The sequence below is a fragment of the Mchenga conophoros genome, unplaced genomic scaffold (assembly GCF_057382185.1).
Source record: "Mchenga conophoros isolate Kocher_MC1m ecotype Shallow Benthic unplaced genomic scaffold, M_conophoros_male_GT1.1 unmapped_scaffold_5, whole genome shotgun sequence".
Lineage (NCBI taxonomy): Eukaryota > Metazoa > Chordata > Actinopteri > Cichliformes > Cichlidae > Mchenga > Mchenga conophoros.
Genome location: NW_028182332.1, coordinates 8,070 through 23,329, shown reverse-complemented (window position 1 = coordinate 23,329; position 15,260 = coordinate 8,070).

The following is a 15,260-nucleotide window of genomic DNA, read 5'->3' as shown; positions in this document are numbered from 1 at the left end:
CACTCCACAGCTGAGACTACTATTAAAAATAGTTAAAATGTCGGAGCCGACTACCTTAATAATCTTTTTTAAAAATGTGTTGGGACTCCGTCTGTGGGGCAGGATGATGTCTTTATACTGTTACAAAGATCTCCCACTTGGTTAAAACACACAGGCTCAAACTGGTTAAAAGCAGTAGAACAGGTATATGTTAGTGAGGCATCGTACAGAGATAGGGTCGACACAGATCGAAGCATTTCTATCTTATTAATAGAAAACTGCAAGACTCTATGGCAAGTTTCAGCAGAGCTATACATATGAGAGGCAGGGGAGGTATTCGACCCGAATCAATAACTGAGAAGAGAGTTTGGGGATTATTAGAGTTGTTTGCGAGAAACTTAGATTTTTCAGCTTTTACAATGTCCTGATATCTCTATAGACTCTCTCAGCAGCAGAAAGGAAACTTGTAGCTTGTCTTTTTTCCATTTTCGTTCAGCCTTCCTGCACTGTCGTCTAGCTGATCGGGTCGTCTCGTTTGTCCTCGGGTCTGATTGAGTTGTCAGCCTTGCATTTACTAGAAAAGTTTGATTCGATCTGCTCGGTGCCATCAACAAGGGAAGAACCCGACCATTTTTTAAAGGCAGTGGAGAACTGTTCTATAGTCAGTGGTTTAAAAACACGATAACGGCGTGTTGGGATTGTTGGTTTAAAATGGCAGTGAGATAAAAGTATGTTAAACACTACTGGACAATTATCAGGGAAAATCGCATTCAATATTTCCAAATTAGAAATTGGAAATCCAGAAGACAACACGAGGTCCAACGTGTGGCCCTGTACATGTGTTGGATCCAATGCATGCTGGGTGAAGCTAAAAGAGTCTATGACATTTAAAAAGTCTTTAGCCAGCAGGTTGGAGGAGCTCTGAATTTTGACAGCCCTATTGATACCAGTTTGTACATGCTCCAGATAAAACTGGCTGCTTTTCCTCCACATTTTGCCGTGAAGAGCCAGAAAGTAAATAAATGGCAGACGGAAAAAACGCAGCTTGCTTACATCTTACTTTTCATGCGTGCGCAGTACAGGAATGTAGCATTCAGTGTGGATGAAAAGGTCTGAAAACTACAGTGTGGATGCGGAGCGTTTTAAGATGAAAACGCCGTTTTCAAATTTATCCGGATTAGTGTAGACGTAGCCTCAGTATCCTGTCCCGTGCTCTACCTGCTGAGGCCCCGCCTGCATGCAGGAGTTTACAGGTTGTCTCACGTTTGTTGTGACCATGCAGACTCATCACACTCTTCAATCACACTTTGAGTATTTGTCTGGTGCCCAGGTTACCCCAGGCTTGGAGTGTAACGCTACCCAGTAGTATATAAGTAAACGATTTCTAGCTGTGTAATTAACGTGTTCTACACATTGATTATCAATAATATGAATATTTTTCTGTGTAATGAGTACTTGAGTATATTTGAATAATAAAAGTACTACACAGGATTGTGTGCTAGCACGCTAAGCCCAGCGACACGTTTCTCTTTTAAAAACATGTTCATACTTTGCTTCTATAGTTTCAAGCAGCAGAAAGGTAAATGTCATATTTGACTTTCTGAATCCACTTGATGGCGTATGTACAGACGCTCCACTGCTGGGCTCAGCGGCGCTAACGTACACGTTCACAGGTCCGTGGGAACGCTGTCCTTTCATGATTCGACATGGTCACATACCCGTCTGTCTCTGTGCTGCTGCTCAGAAATGTTTCACAATTATCAAACTTCCGTCAAGCAATCCAAATTTCATTTCCTTCAAAGTGAGTGTGCAGGAGAACATTTTACACATGAGAAGCTGCTGACAAGCTGTCCGTTTCCCCTACATCCATCCGTATCCTCAAGCTTATGGGCCATCCCAATAGGATCCACCCCCCACACAGCTCTCATTAACTCCCAGCAGGCTCCCCTCCCGTCCTTTCCCTTGGAGGAAGTCATCTCCTCTAATGTTAGTGTTGCGAGGGCCCTCAGGGGCCCCTGTGGAGGCCGGTGGCTTGCCATCGATCGTTACAGCCACTTCAGAAGTAAAAAGGCCCCCTACACGGCTCCTCTGCTCCAGCACAACCCCGCCCCCTCTCAGACATTGACCTTGTGGGTGCCACAGCCGTGGGCCCACATTAGGGGGCAGTAGTACATAATGATGGCAAATGGATGTAGGTAGGTGGGGGCAGAGTGACAAACGGTGGAGGGGGTAGCAGGGACAGCACTTAAACACAAGGCAGCAGAGAGGTGCACAATTTGATCCCGAGCGGTCGTGTTCTAGCATGGCTGTGTTATCCAGCGGCCAGCCCGGCAGGCAGCTGCTGGCCGCGTTTGCTGTGGTTGGCCTCCGATCGGCGAGCCGGCAGAGCGTGAAAGCCTCGCAGCAGTAGCCTAACCACTGCTCTCACGATATGGATGCTAACCCTCCCCAGGCTCACATGCCAATAACTCAATAACAGTTTCCCCAGTCTGTGGGTTTCCTGTGTTTGTGACAATTGTCAGTGTTTTGTGGGGTAGGGGGGTGGGGGGTAGAGGATGGAGCGCATTCAAAGCAAGGTGGAAGGTACAGCCACAGATCACACGGTCTAAAGTTTGGATGCACAGCAAAAGTGGAAAGTTTCCATCCATCATGATACGTAGAGACACGAGAAACCAGACAAAGTGTGCAGATTTCAGGCTGCTGTTGAAAAAGTGTGTATTTTCATTTATTTACACAACATTAGACAGAAACTGGACACACACAGTGATTACTACATCACAGTAGCAATCAGTACTAATTACAGTAGTACAGTACTCTGAAAACCTATTTGCCCTCTACCTGATTCACTTTTTGCATATTTGTCACACTTCAGTGTTTCAGATCATTAAATGTAATATTATACATTGATAACCTGAGTAATTACGTCATGCTATTCTTAAATGGTGCTTTTTTATTAAGGAGAAAAGCTAGCTTATATTATTATTGTTATTATTATTATGCACAATTGGAGATAACAGTGGTGAACCTTCCCAGGAGTGGTCAGCGTAAGCCCATCAATGACTCATCACAGAGGTCACCAAACAACCAAGAACAATGGCTAATCAGAATCAGCATCGCGTATATGCGCAAACACATACAAGGAATTTGGTTCTGGTAGATCAAGCACAGCAATGTAAATGTAATATGTAATATCCCTGCACTCAGTCAAGGTCAGTGCTGATGAAAGAGGCTGGGAAAAATGGCATCCATGGGAGAGTTCAGAGGTGAAAGCAGTGGCAAAAACATCCCGCTGAACCCTAAGACCTTTCTTAATGTGGACTGATGAGACAACAATGACATCTTTGTTTGTTTCCCTTCACATGTGGTGTGAAAGAACACTACATGGTGGTGTAGTGTGATGGTCTGGGGCTGCTCTACTCGTTCCCCTCACCCCCAACAGGTTGTGGCAGATGGAGAGCCTGGTTCTGCTGCAGCTTTCTTCCTGTTAAAGTAGAGTTTTTCCTCCCCACTGTCTCCTGGTGCTGTCTGATTTGTTGATTGTCTCAGTGTCGGGGTTTCTTGATAATATTACAGGATCTTTATCCTATAATATAAAGGTCCTCAAGGTGACTGTTGTTGTGACCTTCAGCTATATAAGTAAAACTGAATTGATTTGTTTCCTTAAGAAGACTCAACAAGTTGACACATATGACAGTTAAGAAAGCACAGCAGTATGTTTAAGCCTGTTTAAGTGCTTACTGCATTTAAACACCAGAATACAAGTGCTATTCTTTCATTAGTCCTTCAGCACTCCTGACAACACCAGATAATTTGGTCATAATGTGTTATTTACACTCAGATAGTTCCAGGTGTTCATGGTTTCAAAAACGGTCTGTCAGATTTGGTCTTCCCAAAAGTGATTTGTGGGAAAAACTGAATGCAAATTGCCCGAGAGTCAGAATTACTAAAGCTTCAAGTTCTAGGAGGACTGTGTGCATCGGAGAGAGCGGAGGCGTCTGGAGGAAACGCTCCTGTGGAAACTTTGAGAGCTGCAGTGTGGATTTTCTCTGTCGTTCGATGAGGCTCATGAACATCTGCTGGGGTGTTTTGTGCAGCTCAGCAGTCATCAAACTAGTATTCCCCTTTTTCATTTGCTTGTTTGTTTGTGTGTGTGTGTGTGTGTGTGTGTGCGTGTGCGTGTGTGTGTGTGTGTGTGTGCGTGTGTGTGTGTGTGTGCGTGTGCGTGTGTGTGTGCGTGTGCGTGTGCGTGAGTGCGTGTGTGTGTGTGTGCGTGTGTGTGTGTGTGTGCGTGTGTGTGTGTGTGCGTGTGTGTGTGTGTGTGCGTGTGCGTGTGTGTGTGTGTGTGTGTGCGTGTGCGTGTGCGTGTGCGTGCGTGTGCGTGTGTGTGTGTGTGCACCTCTAGAAATCAACTCATGCCAGTGGCTTGTTTGTTCTTTGGTCAGTAATACAGAACTCCTCTCACTGCTTGAAAGCAGTATTTCATCACTGTGTCTTACTTTTCCCACTTTTTCCAAATGAAACTAGTAACAGTAGACACGTACGATGTTTAAAGGTGCCTGCGATTGTCCCACACACAATCATCATCATCATCATAGAGACCAGACCCTTTATTGTGCTGGTTAAGAATTTTACATGTGTCACCTGATCAAAAATATAATGATCAGACCGTATAATTAGGATAATTAGATACTGGTGTAATTACAGGTTTAGAAACAGGTTTATTAAAATCATTACATACACTGTGTATGAAAGACGCATATGAGCCTCAAGTGGCCATCTGGGGAACTGCACTTTTGCTCTGCTATGCTAGCAGAGTTGTTCGGGCCAGTGGACACAAACGGCAGTGATATGGTCAACGCGATGACACACATCAGCCTATTACGATGACTGTGCTGTAAGCGAGTGAGTTTGAGGGAGAAAGAAAGCGTCACACTGTTAAAAAGTAAATTTCACTGTGAACTAGTCACTAAATCACTCCATGTTCCAGGATATTAAAGAAAGAATTGATGCATTTTTAACATTCTGGTGCCTGTTAGGACACAGAATTAGATCTAAAAAGTAAAGAAGAAAGTCATTTTCTTTTCATTGTCTTTTAAAGCAGACCGTGTGGACTTTTTTGTCTTGCTGTTGTGAATAATCTGCTGTGTTAGTGGCCTCCTGTATCTCCTCTCAGCACTCCCCGGCTCTTCAATTGTCACAGCTTTGACAGCAAATCTGCATTTCACCCTCCACTCTCACCTGGGAAAGGGAAAAAAAAGGAGCACACCGATTCTATTTCACCTGCCTCTCCTCCCAAAGTGTACGATAAAAACTTTCCAACAGTTGCAATCATCCACACCTACCTCCCCCTTAAACTCCTGTATGAAAAGATGCGATAAAATTTCACTCTGTTTGTGCTGCAATTTAACCCTCCCTCTCCCCCGTTTGTGTCAAAACAACAGAATCACCTCTCCCAAAAGACAAAAACACTGAAAAAAATATGCACGCAGGTTCCAGGTGTGGGGAGAGTGTGTGGGTGAAGTTACGGTACATTTGCCATTCTAGTTGTGTGTAAATATTAGAAAGCAGCGGGTTCCTGGCGTGAGGAGAAGCCAGGCAAAGCGGCGGCACTAAGACAGGCATCCTTATCGGTATTGTGTTCAGACTCCGGCGTGCTCCTGCTGTTTGTAATCTGCAGCTGCCGCTGTGAGCAAAACTGGACAGGCATTTATTGTCCCAGCAGGAGGACGCTTGACAAGAGAATGTTAAACACTCCGCTACCTGCAATTTTCAAAAAGCGATAGCAGACATGATAAAATGTACACACACATTTAATTTCATCTTTTCTTTTTCGGGGGAGGGAGGAGAAGCAGCAGCACAGAGGAACCGAGACTCGGGGAAAGGAGAGAGGAGTTTCTGTGAGCTCTCACTGTTGCAGCAGTATACGCGAACTGTGGACCAAATGTGGGCTTTCATTTGATTTCTGGCTGATGGTGGCGTCCTCCACCGCACACATGCACACAGTCACATGTGTAGGTGACACACAGGACTGTGGAAAGTCTTGTTTGGGTAAAAAGCAAGCTTAGCAGTAGGCTTTGGTAGTAAAACAAGCTGATGGTTGAACTTACCCTTCTTCACAGCTGGCTTACCAAGAAGCATATGCAAGATGCTTGGCAACCCACCTCCACCACAGCTTCTTATTTTGTGTTCACCTGTTCTCTTTGATACCTGTTCTGTGGTCCCTGCTGTGTACTTTCATATCTATGCATGAAGGGAATGGGAGGTCTGGTTTCAGGGACTTCTAAAAGGGACCTCTTAAGACTTGCTATAGATGTCTATCTATGTGTACATATACATATATACACACATTTATTTATTTATAAGGAACCCACAATAGTGGTTGCTAATCTCACTGGCGCCCAAGCCATCAAGTATAACCTAATAAAACATTACACAATAAAGGTGATTGTAATAAAGACGCAAAATATCCACATAATTGTCTCTTACATCCACAATAAGGTTTTACACTTGTAAAAACATACACATGCAAATGTCACTAGGTATACATATACACTCAAAAGTCATCACCTAGCATGCATGTCTTTAGACTGAAGGACTTGCCAATCCATGGATGTACTTTTGTGGATGAGGCCTCCTTTGACTTGTTCCAGTGCATCCTGCATTTGCTTTATTAGATTCAAATTTAATTAGGAACATGTTCTCTAGAAGAACCAACTCCTCCGTGCTGACTTGATCTCACCCTGTTACTGTGTGACAGACCTCAACAGCACGGTCCTGTCCCATCCTCTGATCATTTTTGACAGCATGGTAAAATCATACTGGCAGCAGAGATGTTTCCTTTCCTGATTTGGCTGTGTGAGCAATGGCTCTTAAATTGGGTCACAGCGGCTAATGGATCCCATGCCGGGAGTGCCATTAAGAAGAAATAAACCTATGTGGACATATTTATTAAGCAATTTGCACCTCGTGCCATCTATTAGAGGGCTAATAAGGGAAGCTGTCTGACTGCCCTGCCTCAGCTTTAAGTGAATATCAAAATGTACGATTACAGTGCAATCAAATCAGAGGTAGAATTATGATGTTTAGATTCACACAAGGGTTGGGGATCTTTAACGGCATTTTCATAACTCTAAAAGGGAGAGTTATTAAATTACATTGTAGTAGTTAATGCAACTATTTCTTGTGTTAAAAATGTTTCTGCTTGTTATTACTGCCACGGTTATTACTGCCACTACAGCTGGAGGAAGGTGGTGGTGCACCATCAAACAAACAAGCAACAAAGAGAGAAAAACAATGTGCAGGTCACAGTAACGACACTAACTGACACTAAGCTATGATATTTGTACACTAGCCTGTGATATTTGTACACTAACCTGTGATATTTGTACACTAGCCTGTGATATTTGTACACTAACCTGTGATATTTGTACACTAGCCTGTGATGTCTGCACAGCAACCTGTGATGTCTGTACACTAGCCTGTGATATTTGTACACTAGCCTGTGATATTTGTACACTAGCCTGTGATGTCTGTACAGCAACCTGTGATGTTTGTACACTAGCCTGTGATATTTGTACACTAGCCTGTGATGTCTGTACACTAGCCTGTGATATTTGTACACTAGCCTGTGATATTTGTACACTAACCTGTGATGTCTGTACAGCAACCTGTGATGTTTGTACACTAGCCTGTGATATTTGTACACTAGCCTGTGATATTTGTACACTAACCTGTGATGTCTGTACAGCAACCTGTGATGTTTGTACACTAGCCTGTGATATTTGTACACTAGACTGTGATGTCTGTACAGCAACCTGTGATGTCTGTACACTAGCCTGTGATATTTGTACACTAGCCTGTGATGTTTGTACACTAGCCTGTGATATTTGTACACTAGCCTGTGATATTTGTACACTAACCTGTGATGTCTGTACAGCAACCTGTGATGTCTGTACACTAGCCTGTGATATTTGTACACTAGCCTGTGATATTTGTACACTAACCTGTGATGTCTGTACAGCAACCTGTGATGTCTGTACACTAGCCTGTGATATTTGTACACTAGCCTGTGATATTTGTACACTAACCTGTGATGTCTGTACAGCAACCTGTGATATTTGTACACTAACCTGTGATGTCTGTACACTAGCCTGTGATGTCTGTACACTAGCCTGTGATATTTGTACACTAGACTGTGATGTCTGTACAGCAACCTGTGATGTCTGTACACTAGCCTGTGATATTTGTACACTAGCCTGTGATGTTTGTACACTAGCTTGTGATATTTGTACACTAGCCTGTGATGTCTGTACAGCAACCTGTGATATTTGTACACTAGCCTGTGATATTTGTACACTAGCCTGTGATATTTGTACACTAAGCTGTGATATTTGTACACTAGCCTGTTATGTTTGTACACTAAGCTGTGATATTTGTACACTAGCCTGTGATATTTGTACACTAGCCTGTGATATTTGTACACTAGCCTGTGATGTTTGTACACTAGCCTGTGATATTGGTACACTAGCCTGTGATGTCTGTACACTAACCCGTGATGTTTGTACACTAGCCTGTGATGTTTGTACACTAGCCTGTGATATTTGTACACTAGCCTGTGATATTTGTACACTAGCCTGTGATATTTGAACACTAGCCTGTGATATTTGTACACTAACCTGTGATGTCTGTACACTAGCCTGTGATATTTGTACACTAGCCTGTGATGCTTGTACACTAGCCTGTGATGTTTGTACACTAGCCTGTGATATTTGTACACTAGCCTGTGATGTCTGTACAGCAACCTGTGATATTTGTACACTAGCCTGTGATATTTGTACACTAACCTGTGATATTTGTACACTAACCTGTGATGTCTGTACACTAACCTGTGATGTTTGTACACTAACCTGTGATGTCTGTACAGCAACCTGTGATATTTGTACACTAGCCTGTGATGTTTGTACACTAGCCTGTGATATTTGTACACTAGCCTGTGATATTTGTACACTAACCTGTGATGTCTGTACACTAACCTGTGATGTCTGTACACTAACCTGTGATATTTGTACACTAACCTGTGATGTTTGTACACTAACCTGTGATGTCTGTACACTAGCCTGTGATATTTGTACACTAGCCTGTGATATTTGTACACTAACCTGTGATGTCTGTACAGCAACCTGTGATGTCTGTACACTAGCCTGTGATATTTGTACACTAGCCTGTGATGTCTGTACACTAACCCGTGATGTTTGTACACTAGCCTGTGATATTTGTACACTAGCCTGTGATATTTGTACACTAACCTGTGATGTCTGTACAGCAACCTGTGATGTCTGTACACTAGCCTGTGATATTTGTACACTAGCCTGTGATGTCTGTACACTAACCCGTGATGTTTGTACACTAGCCTGTGATATTTGTACACTAGCCTGTGATATTTGTACACTAACCTGTGATGTCTGTACAGCAACCTGTGATGTCTGTACACTAGCCTGTGATATTTGTACACTAGCCTGTGATGTTTGTACACTAGCTTGTGATATTTGTACACTAGCCTGTGATGTCTGTACAGCAACCTGTGATATTTGTACACTAGCCTGTGATATTTGTACACTAGCCTGTGATATTTGTACACTAAGCTGTGATATTTGTACACTAGCCTGTTATGTTTGTACACTAAGCTGTGATATTTGTACACTAGCCTGTGATGTTTGTACACTAGCCTGTGATATTTGTACACTAGCCTGTGATGTTTGTACACTAGCCTGTGATATTGGTACACTAGCCTGTGATGTCTGTACACTAACCCGTGATGTTTGTACACTAGCCTGTGATATTTGTACACTAGCCTGTGATGTTTGTACACTAACCTGTGATGTCTGTACACTAGCCTGTGATATTTGTACACTAGCCTGTGATATTTGTACACTAGCCTGTGATGTTTGTACACTAGCCTGTGATATTTGTACACTAGCCTGTGATATTTGAACACTAGCCTGTGATATTTGTACACTAACCTGTGATGTCTGTACACTAGCCTGTGATATTTGTACACTAGCCTGTGATGCTTGTACACTAGCCTGTGATGTTTGTACACTAGCCTGTGATATTTGTACACTAGCCTGTGATGTCTGTACAGCAACCTGTGATATTTGTACACTAGCCTGTGATATTTGTACACTAACCTGTGATATTTGTACACTAACCTGTGATGTCTGTACACTAACCTGTGATGTTTGTACACTAACCTGTGATGTCTGTACAGCAACCTGTGATATTTGTACACTAGCCTGTGATGTTTGTACACTAGCCTGTGATATTTGTACACTAGCCTGTGATATTTGTACACTAACCTGTGATGTCTGTACACTAACCTGTGATATTTGTACACTAACCTGTGATGTCTGTACACTAACCTGTGATATTTGTACACTAACCTGTGATGTCTGTACACTAACCTGTGATATTTGTACACTAACCTGTGATGTCTGTACACTAACCTGTGATATTTGTACACTAACCTGTGATGTCTGTACACTAACCTGTGATATTTGTACACTAGCCTGTGATATTTGTACACTAGCCTGTGATGTTTGTACACTAGCCTGTGATGTCTGTACACTAGCCTGTGATATTTGTACACTAGCCTGTGATGTCTGTACACTAGCCTGTGATATTTGTACACTAACCTGTGATGTCTGTACAGCAACCTGTGATGTTTGTACACTAGCCTGTGATATTTGTACACTAGCCTGTGATATTTGTACACTAGCCCGTGATATTTGTACACTAACCTGTGATGTCTGTACAGCAACCTGTGATGTTTGTACACTAGCCTGTGATATTTGTACACTAGCCTGTGATGTCTGTACAGCAACCTGTGATATTTGGACACTAGCCTGTGATATTTGTACACTAACCTGTGATGTTTGTACACTAGCCTGTGATGTCTGTACACTAGCCTGTGATATTTGTACACTAGCCTGTGATGTCTGTACACTAGCCTGTGATATTTGTACACTAACCTGTGATGTCTGTACAGCAACCTGTGATGTTTGTACACTAGCCTGTGATATTTGTACACTAGCCTGTGATATTTGTACACTAGCCTGTGATGTCTGTACACTAGCCCGTGATATTTGTACACTAACCTGTGATGTCTGTACAGCAACCTGTGATGTTTGTACACTAGCCTGTGATATTTGTACACTAGCCTGTGATGTCTGTACAGCAACCTGTGATATTTGGACACTAGCCTGTGATATTTGTACACTAACCTGTGATGTTTGTACACTAGCCTGTGATGTCTGTACACTAGCCTGTGATATTTGTACACTAGCCTGTGATGTCTGTACACTAGCCTGTGATATTTGTACACTAACCTGTGATGTCTGTACAGCAACCTGTGATGTTTGTACACTAGCCTGTGATATTTGTACACTAGCCTGTGATATTTGTACACTAGCCTGTGATGTCTGTACACTAGCCCGTGATATTTGTACACTAGCCTGTGATATTTGTACACTAACCTGTGATGTCTGTACACTAACCTGTGATGTCTGTACACTAACCTGTGATATTTGTACACTAACCTGTGATGTCTGTACACTAACCTGTGATATTTGTACACTAGCCTGTGATATTTGTACACTAGCCTGTGATGTTTGTACACTAGCCTGTGATGTCTGTACACTAGCCTGTGATATTTGTACACTAGCCTGTGATGTCTGTACACTAGCCTGTGATATTTGTACACTAACCTGTGATGTCTGTACAGCAACCTGTGATGTTTGTACACTAGCCTGTGATATTTGTACACTAGCCTGTGATATTTGTACACTAGCCTGTGATGTCTGTACACTAGCCCGTGATATTTGTACACTAACCTGTGATGTCTGTACAGCAACCTGTGATGTTTGTACACTAGCCTGTGATATTTGTACACTAGCCTGTGATGTCTGTACAGCAACCTGTGATATTTGGACACTAGCCTGTGATGTCTGTACACTAGCCCGTGATATTTGTACACTAGCCTGTGATATTTGTACACTAACCTGTGATGTCTGTACACTAACCTGTGATGTCTGTACACTAGCCTGTGATATTTGTACACTAACCTGTGATATTTGTACACTAGCCTGTGATATTTGTACACTAACCTGTGATATTTGTACACTAAGCTGTGATATTTGTACACTAACCTGTGATGTTTGTACACTAGCCTGTGATATTTGTACACTAGCCTGTGATGTCTGTACAGCAACCTGTGATATTTGTACACTAGCCTGTGATATTTGTACACTAACCTGTGATGTTTGTACACTAGCCTGTGATATTTGTACACTAACCTGTGATGTTTGTACACTAGCCTGTGATGTTTGTACACTAGCCTGTGATATTTGTACACTAGCCTGTGATATTTGTACACTAACCTGTGATGTTTGTACACTAGCCTGTGATGTTTGTACACTAGCCTGTGATATTTGTACACTAGCCTGTGATGTCTGTACAGCAAACTGTGATATTTGTACACTAACCTGTGATGTCTGTACACTAACCTGTGATATTTGTACACTAGCCTGTGATATTTGTACACTAGCCTGTGATGTTTGTACACTAGCCTGTGATATTTGTACACTAGCCTGTGATGTCTGTACACTAACCTGTGATATTTGTACACTAGCCTGCGATGTTTGTACACTAGCCTTTGATATTTGTACACTAGCCTGTGATATTTGTACACTAACCTGTGATGTCTGTACACTAGCCTGTGATGTTTGTACACTAGCCTGTGATATTTGTACACTAACCTGTGATGTCTGTACAGCAACCTGTGATATTTGTACACTAGCCTGTGATATTTGTACACTAACCTGTGATGTCTGTACACTAGCCTGTGATATTTGTACACTAGCCTGTGATGTTTGTACACTAGCCTGTGATGTTTGTACACTAGCCTGTGATATTTGTACACTAACCTGTGATGTCTGTACACTAACCTGTGATGTTTGTACACTAACCTGTGATGTCTGTACAGCAACCTGTGATATTTGTACACTAGCCTGTGATGTTTGTACACTAACCTGTGATATTTGTACACTAGCCTGTGATATTTGTATACTAGCCTGTGATATTTGTACACTAGCCTGTGATGTTTGTACACTAGCCTGTGATGTCTGTACACTAGCCTGTGATATTTGTACACTAGCCTGTGATGTCTGTACACTAGCCTGTGATATTTGTACACTAACCTGTGATATTTGTACAGCAACCTGTGATATTTGTACACTAGCCTGTGATATTTGTACACTAGCCTGTGATATTTGTACACTAGCCTGTGATGTCTGTACACTAGCCCGTGATATTTGTACACTAACCTGTGATGTCTGTACAGCAACCTGTGATGTCTGTACACTAGCCTGTGATATTTGTACACTAGCCTGTGATATTTGTACACTAGCCTGTGATGTCTGTACAGCAACCTGTGATATTTGGACACTAGCCTGTGATATTTGTACACTAACCTGTGATGTTTGTACACTAGCCTGTGATATTTGTACACTAACCTGTGATGTTTGTACACTAGCCTGTGATGTTTGTACACTAGCCTGTGATGTCTGTACACTAGCCTGTGATATTTGTACACTAGCCTGTGATGTCTGTACAGCAACCTGTGATATTTGTACACTAGACTGTGATGTCTGTACAGCAACCTGTGATATTTGTACACTAGCCTGTGATGTTTGTACACTAGCCTGTGATATTTGTACACTAGCCTGTGATGTCTGTACAGCAACCTGTGATATTTGTACACTAGCCTGTGATATTTGTACACTAGCCTGTGATATTTGTACACTAACCTGTGATGTCTGTACACTAACCTGTGATATTTGTACACTAGCCTGTGATATTTGTACACTAGACTGTGATGTTTGTACACTTGCCTGTGATATTTGTACACTAGCCTGTGATATTTGTACACTAACCTGTGATGTTTGTACACTAACCTGTGATATTTGTACACTAGCCTGTGATATTTGTACACTAGACTGTGATGTTTGTACACTTGCCTGTGATATTTGTACACTAGCCTGTGATATTTGTACACTAACCTGTGATGTTTCTACACTAACCTGTGATGTTTGTACACTAGCCTGTGATGTTTCTACACTAACCTGTGATATTTGTACACTAACCTGTGATATTTGTACACTAACCTGTGATGTTTGTACACTAACCTGTGATATTTGTACACTAGCCTGTGATATTTGTACACTAGACTGTGATGTTTGTACACTAACCTGTGATGTTTGTACACTAACCTGTGATATTTGTACACTAGCCTGTGATATTTGTACACTAGCCTGTGATGTTTGTACACTAACCTGTGATGTTTGTACACTAACCTGTGATATTTGTACACTAGCCTGTGATATTTGTACACTAACCTGTGATATTTGTACACTAACCTGTGATGTTTGTACACTAACCTGTGATATTTGTACACTAGCCTGTGATATTTGTACACTAAGCTGTGATATTTGTACACTAACCTGTGATGTCTGTACACTAAGCTGTGATGGGGTAGCTGTACCTCAGGTGGTAGTGCGGGTCATCTACTGATTGGAAGGTTGGTAGTTCGATCCCTGGCTTCCCCAGTCTGCATGCCAAATATCCTTGGGCAAATTGCTCTCCAATGCATCCATCGGAGTATGAATGTGTACGTGAAAGCACTTGTGTTTGTGCTTGTGTGAATGGGTGTGAATGAACAAGTTGTGTTGTGCTTTTCTACTCAGAAAGAGTAGAAAAGTACTATATAAGAACCAGTCCATTTACCATGGTGTTTGTACAGTAACCTCTAATGTCTGTACAGTATTCTGTGACTGTATACCATACTGTAGAAATTTTAAAAAAAGAGTCCTGTTTGGAACTCATTCAGAGTCATGTATGTCAACATGATTCTGTGAAGTGTACAGTTAGCACTCAACAGCTGTTTTGAGTGGAGCTCTTTATTGGATTGCTGATGAATTATTTCTAGTCAATTCTGGATAATATTGACTGTTTTTTAACAAGCCATTGCAACTTCCTCAGATCATGTGTATAATCATTCTCAAGTGTTCTAAAACTGGCTGCAGCTTTCAGTCAAATTCAGCTCTCGTTCTTTTCTCAAATGGCCACTATCATAGGAAACCAATGAAACCATTAGGGTTGAAATATTCCTTCTTGCTCTCTGACATCACTTTCCTCTGACACATTACACTCACAGACATACTGTGTGT